The sequence below is a fragment of the Protomyctophum parallelum genome (genome assembly GCF_964188405.1).
Source record: "Protomyctophum parallelum genome assembly, chromosome: 3".
Taxonomy (NCBI): Eukaryota; Metazoa; Chordata; class Actinopteri; order Myctophiformes; family Myctophidae; genus Protomyctophum; species Protomyctophum parallelum.
This window is the reverse complement of record NC_139698.1, coordinates 55,975,916-55,982,682: the sequence shown is the minus strand read 5'-3', so window position 1 is coordinate 55,982,682 and position 6,767 is coordinate 55,975,916.

The following is a 6,767-nucleotide window of genomic DNA, read 5'->3' as shown; positions in this document are numbered from 1 at the left end:
AGGAATCAGGCTCTGGAGGTGGGCTGTGTGGACCCTGTGCTCATACTGACTGGACTGTTAAAGGCATAGTTCAGGGTTGACATTTACTTTTTGAGGCACTTGTCCTTCGGACAGGAACATTTCCTCTTATTCACTTGTCCGGGCAAGTCACTTGTCCAAAGTAAGATTCACATGGACATCATTCTCTGTCAGCAAGGAGGCCGGACCTGAAATGATTGCTTGACTGAAATTTTGAAAACCTCCTGGGAATTAACAGTCAATGTTTGGGAAGCACAAATGGCACACAATTGACACGTGTTAGGAAAGCCAGACAATAATGTCAAACAATATTGTTGGCTGCTAGGTGTGTCACCGAAAAAGTGAGAGGCAGAGATCCAGAAATATAATACCTTGGATGTGAGGGGTTTCAATGATCTGTCACAAACGTGTCCACCTGATAAGTAAACTTTCAATGAACTTCAGAAAGATTTATTACTTGTCCCGGACAAGTATACCTACTATAAAATGGCGGACAATCTTGAGGATTTCTGTGTAAACTGGGGGGAGGATTGTGTACGGGATGATGAAGAACTGCTCTTCTCTTTCTGATCTGGTTTTGGAGCCTCGCTGTGTTCTATGTTTTTATCCTTCTAATTTGCTTGCATATAACTTAGGTGAGGTCATGTACAGGTCTGTATGCAGTGTAAATAACTCTTTAAAATCTCTCTCACTCTCTCTCTCTCTCACACTCTCTCACACACACTCTCTCTCTCACACACACACACACACACACACACACACACACACACACACACACACACACACACACACACACTCTCTCTCTTTCTCTCTCTCTCTCTCTCTCTCTCTGCGACATCACTCGATGGAATGATATAGGCACTATAGTCCTGCACACAATATAGACGCGCTCACCGTACTGCTTTTCACTAGTTGGCGTTTGCCTACTTCAGATAATAATTTAATACATAATTATCTCCCTATAGGGAAACATCCAACCAATTTGCTCAAAATAGCAGATCTACAAGCTCAAGCAAGCTAATGAAAAGCTTCCATCTGCAACACAATTTTATAAATGTTATACAATGGCCAGGTCCTCTCTCTCTATTTGTCCGTCCGTCTGACTGTTCGTCCATCCATATCCATCTAGACTTATACACTGTTGTTCACATCCAAGATCATCAAAGGACCACGTACACTTATTGTAACTTACCATTGCATTCAAGAAAAAGCTGGTACAGATTTCCTTTATGATAGCTTGCTGTCAATTGCATACTTTCTGCAGTTCTTTACCAATATATGTTCTAACTGTTACTATTTGTTACTACATATACCAATATGAAACCTATACACGACCCAGACATGGGCGGGTGACATGGTCTAGCCCACGCCCACTTAGCCCATATATATCCCACAAGGGACCCATACATGGGTGACCAGTGCTAACCCATGCCCACTTAGCCCATATAAACCCATAAGGGGCCCAGGTGTTGGTGACCTGTTCTAACCCATGCCCACTTACTCCATGAATAACCCACAAGGGACCCAGGTGTGGATGCCCAGTTCTTACCCATGCACACTTAGCCCATACATAACCTATATAGGACCCAGACATGGGTGACCAGTTCTAACCCATGCCCACTTAGCCCATATATATCCCACAAGGGACCCATATATGGGTGACCAGTGCTAACCCATGCCCACTAAGCCCATACATAACCTATATAGGACCCATACATGGGTGACCAGTGCTAACCCATGCCCACTTAGCCCATATAAACGCATAAGGGGCCCAGGTGTTGGTGACCTGTTCTAACCCATGCCCACTTAGCCCATGAATAACCCACAAGGGACCCAGGTGTGGATGCCCAGTTCTTACCCATGCACACTTAGCCCATACATAACCTATATAGGACCCAGACATGGGTGACCAGTTCTAACCCATGCCCACTTAGCCCATACGTAACCCATATGGGACACAGACATGTGTGCCCAGTTCTAACCCATGCCCACTTAGCCCATATATATCCCACAAGGGACCCATACATGGTGACCAGTTCTAACCCATGCCCACTTGGCCCATTTGTAACCCATATCGAACCCGCAATATTTGCCCAGTTCAAGCCCATGCCCACTTAGCCCACATAGAACCTACCTGGAACCCAGTATAATTGCCCAGTTCTAGCCCATGCCCACTTGGTACCCATAAACACACATAGACCCCATACGGTGCCCACATGGACATGTTAGCTGGGTATGGGAGAGTTTTCAGCTCTATAGCTGTTCCATAGCTGCTCCCCATTGTATTACACTGTACTATGGCTCCCCCTAGTGACCGTTCATGGTATGTGCACCGTGCACGCTCCAGGCTCCAGCACAGGGCAGAGCCACAGAGAGAGTTACGACATTGAGGGGGCAGAAAAGGAAAGGAAAGGTACTATGTTTACCCAGGGTAACTGAACTAAGCTCAATAACTTGTTTACAGCCAGGCCCTGCTCATAGAACATTTCATGGTAGGGGTTCAATGCCTTGTCCAAGGGCACTTCAGCGGTGGTAATTTTAACGTGCCGGTCCGGGGATACAAACTAGCGACCTTCCGATATCAAGACCGCTCCGCAAAAAACCCTGGTCACGTGGTTCATGTTCTCCCGCGAGCCCTTAGACACCAATGCATTCCGTGAAGGCCCGGATGTCCCCATTATAGAAGTCTATGTAGAAGAGCCGCCATTGGACTGAAGCCCCGTGACGTGAACGGAGTTGTCGTAACTCTGTCTCACTTTATATGGCTCGGCAGCAGCAGGGCTAGTGCGCATGTGCACAGACAGACAGTAGGCCTATGTGCGTTCGCACACAGCTAACTGTTAGCCTGCAGTGTCGTTAGAAAACACTTTAATAATAATAGTAAAGGTTTGGAAACAGTGTGTTCGTTAAGCAGCTCAACCCTGAAACACAGCAGGTAAGATGATTCACCTTGTTTTTTACTACATGTATCTTTTATATTATTGACTCATCTTTTAACATGGGCGAGTATTTCTCTCATATCTGCTTGTTAGTTATACATTATCCTAAACAAGCAGTAGTTAATACTAGCAGCAGCAATACTATTGTAACTTGTTATAAACAAGCAGTAGTTAATACTAGCAGCAGTAATAATGTATACTTGTTTTAAGACCACCTATGGACGGCTGCAATTCTAAACTGGCCCCCTTTTCCCCATATATCTAGCTCTGGTCCATAGCTCTAATGCGTTGCATATAATGCGTTGCATAGCTCTAATGCGTTGCATTTAGAGCTATGTTACTCTCAACTTCCGCCGCTCACATGAATGCAGATCAGCCTCTTGTCTTTAGCGTAAATAAAAATAACGTTTTTGCTACTCACCAAAACAAAGGCGGGTTGTGTCATTAGAAAGCCTACTTTCCTTAGTGGAAGCACTCTGAGCCCCCCACCACACGTATAAACGGTACTTTTTGGCCAGAAAGGGATTTTCTTTCACCAGAGGAAAAATATTCTCTATGAGGCAATTCGCTGGGCAATATCGGTAGAAGGCACAGTGGAGTAACAAAGTATTTTTTTCCCCCAAAATCCTCTTTTGGCCAAAAAGTACCGTTTATACGTGTGGTGGGGGGCTCAGAGTTCTTCCACTCCACGCCATGTTAAAAGGAGTTAAAGACGTCGTTGGCAGTCCAGTCCGATATTTTATATCCCAATTAAATTGTCTATAATTAGCTTTCAAAGTCTGCAAGATTGGCCCGTTTTGAACAAAAAGCCTCAAATCATGAACACAGCATGCAATTTACGTAAAATCTTTCACACACTTTCTTACTAGGCTGAGGATTATATCCCATCCTTTCAACATTGGCCTGTTATAGCGCCACCAGGAGGCCACAACCTGACCTGGCTTGGTGGAGACCTGTGCCCCGAGGGGCACTTTCTAGTTTAATATTTTTTTCGACTTCTCCTGGTGCGAGTTAACTTGTGACAATGAAGTCACTGTCACTGAAGTCACATCTGTGATGAGTGAAAGAGCATAACATTTTTGATGACGGCTATGGCCGTTTTTAGCCCAATGAGTGTTTTTGAATGGATTCAGAATTGTTACAACCCCCTAATTTGACACATCACATGCTACTTAACACTTACGGCCGATTCATACTCCTATTTTACCGCTGTTTCGGCGCTGTAGTGCCAAAATGATTTTGGCTCGTCAGAAGTTTTCAGTAGCACCGAAGAGCCGACTTTAGAACTGTACCCGCCCCCCCGAACCTCAAATGATGTCACATTGTAGGCTCTACAGAGCCAAACCGACTTTTATTCGGCTCTAAAATCGAGTATGAATCGGCCCTTAGTCCGCCATTGCCGTAGATCAACAGCAATTGGTCTTTTATAGTGCTTGTGATTGATCAAGTCATAATGCTACTCACATTAGCATCGGGTTGCTAGTTGGTGTTGTCAATGAATCGCGCCATCTTGATCGCCGTGCCCATAAACATCCATTCTATCCGTTTCTTTCAATCGCCTGTATATCCTATTGTATCTACTATTCCTTCCTTACTGAAGAAAAATTTAAATAATTCGCCATTAACACGTTATTTCCGCGTTACAAATTTAGAATCCATCCACCAAAAAACGCATTATAGCCGCAGCGTCAGACACTATACAGTCACCTGAGGCAGGAGGCGGCAGCAGCAGTGCACCAAGAGAAGTGACAGATCAGAACGGTGGTTATTGAACTTGCTACCGCTGTCTGGCCTCTGGTTTGCGAACCAAATTAATTGCTTAGTGCTCAGCATCAAAGTATATAACTTAAGTTAACTTGCCATATGCTTACATGTTCTATACGACCATCGATTCATCTGCAATAGCTCGTTTTGGAAGCGTCAGGGCTTAACGAGACACTGCTGTCTCGTTGAACCCAGCTGGGTGAATAACCTAAATTACCTAATCAACGTCACCACGGTAAATGCTCCATATAACTATGAAAGCGCTAATGTTAATGTTCACTGCATACACGTAATATAGTTACATGATGAACAAGCAATGTTACAGTCCACTGTATCCACAATTTAATTTCCTCATTGTGTGCCCAAAAGAACAGATCTGCAAGCTGTCGACACGCAATCGAGCGGCATGTTGATTGTTTGTATGTCTGTTCTTTTGGTTAGGCAACGCACATTACGTGTGGTATTTGGGTTTGAGAGGCAATGATTCCTCGATTAATGTAGGCCTACAGTAGCCTAAGATTATCGCCAAGTTGACAGTTGTCATAATATTGTATAGCTCTGTTCTGGACTGTTGCACAACGTTAGCCAACGGTGAATGATGAAAATGTCATTTTCTTTTTCCTTTTTTCTCCTTTTCCACTCGGGTTTCGGGTTTTCGTGCCTAACATTATGGTAATTTTTAGGGCCGGGCCGAGCCTCGGGCCGACCCAGTTAGGGTAGGGCCGTGCCTTCATTTTCAAGCCCGATGAGAACTCTAGGCAGTCCCTGTTCTGTATGTGGACTTTAATAAAAGGCATAGAAAGTGGTTTGTGTCTTGTGATGTCATTATAGGCTACATTTATAGAAGGTATGCAGTAGGTCTATTGTGTCATATGAAAACGCCTACAATTATTTTTATTAATTAACAATTAAAATAAATAAATCCATGTAATTAAAAATCTTATAATTCATCTGCCTGCACAGTGCACATCTGTGTCCATTCTGTCCAATATATAATACAAAAGATTTAATTGTTCAGTTTGAGCATTAAAAAAAACAAACAAGTAATAGCCTATGTACCGGTAATAGTAATATTAATATATTACTCTTGCTCAGACAGTAATATTATGTAATATAATATATTACTTAAAATTAAGGTAATAAGTAATATATTGAAAATATAAAGTAATATACCCAACACTGATCGTCACACACCCTAACATAAGATCATAACTTCCGGTATGGTTTTTTTGCTGTTCAAGGTAAGAGTTAAACAGGGAAAAATTATATCACAAGTTATCAATAAATGCTGTTGGCCTAAGCGTTACAGCATAATTACATGTTGACATCTTGCCGTATATAGGTAATGGTATGGTCACATATAAAACCTTATAAAATGCATTGGTCAATACCGACAGCCGGTCAGCAAATGGACTCATTCATTTATGTATATAGGCAATATTTTAGACCAATAAAAACACATTTCCCACTCCACACCCCTGGCTGCCAGACTATAGGTCTCCAGTTATTAAAGTCCTTCCTTATTCACTTGATTTCAGACCGGAGTCCAGACTGCAGGTGATGACGAACTCTTCAGACTCATAAGAACTACAATACCCATGATGCATCACTCCCAGTTGAAGATGAACTCTCCAGACTCAGCCAGGGACGTTTCTATTAAACATGAAGCTGAAGACGTTTCTATTAAACAGGAAGCTGGAGACGTTTATATTAAACAGGAAGCTGAAGACGTTTCTATTAAACAGGAAGCTAAAGACGTTTATATTAAACAGGAAATTGAAGACGTTTCTATTAAACAGGAAGCTGAAGACGTTTCTATTAAACAGGAAGCTGAAGACATTTCTATTAAACAGGAATCTGAAGATGTTTCTATTAAACATGAAGCTGAAGACCAGCCACACATCAGTAAGTTCCATGTTCTCTTCCTTTCTTTAATATGTTCTGTTCTGTGGGGCTGCCCCAATGTCTTATTTTCACTGTACAATAACAATGGTAAACCAGAAAATATTGTTTCTGGAGAAACGATGTGGGCTCGCTGCAAGCCAT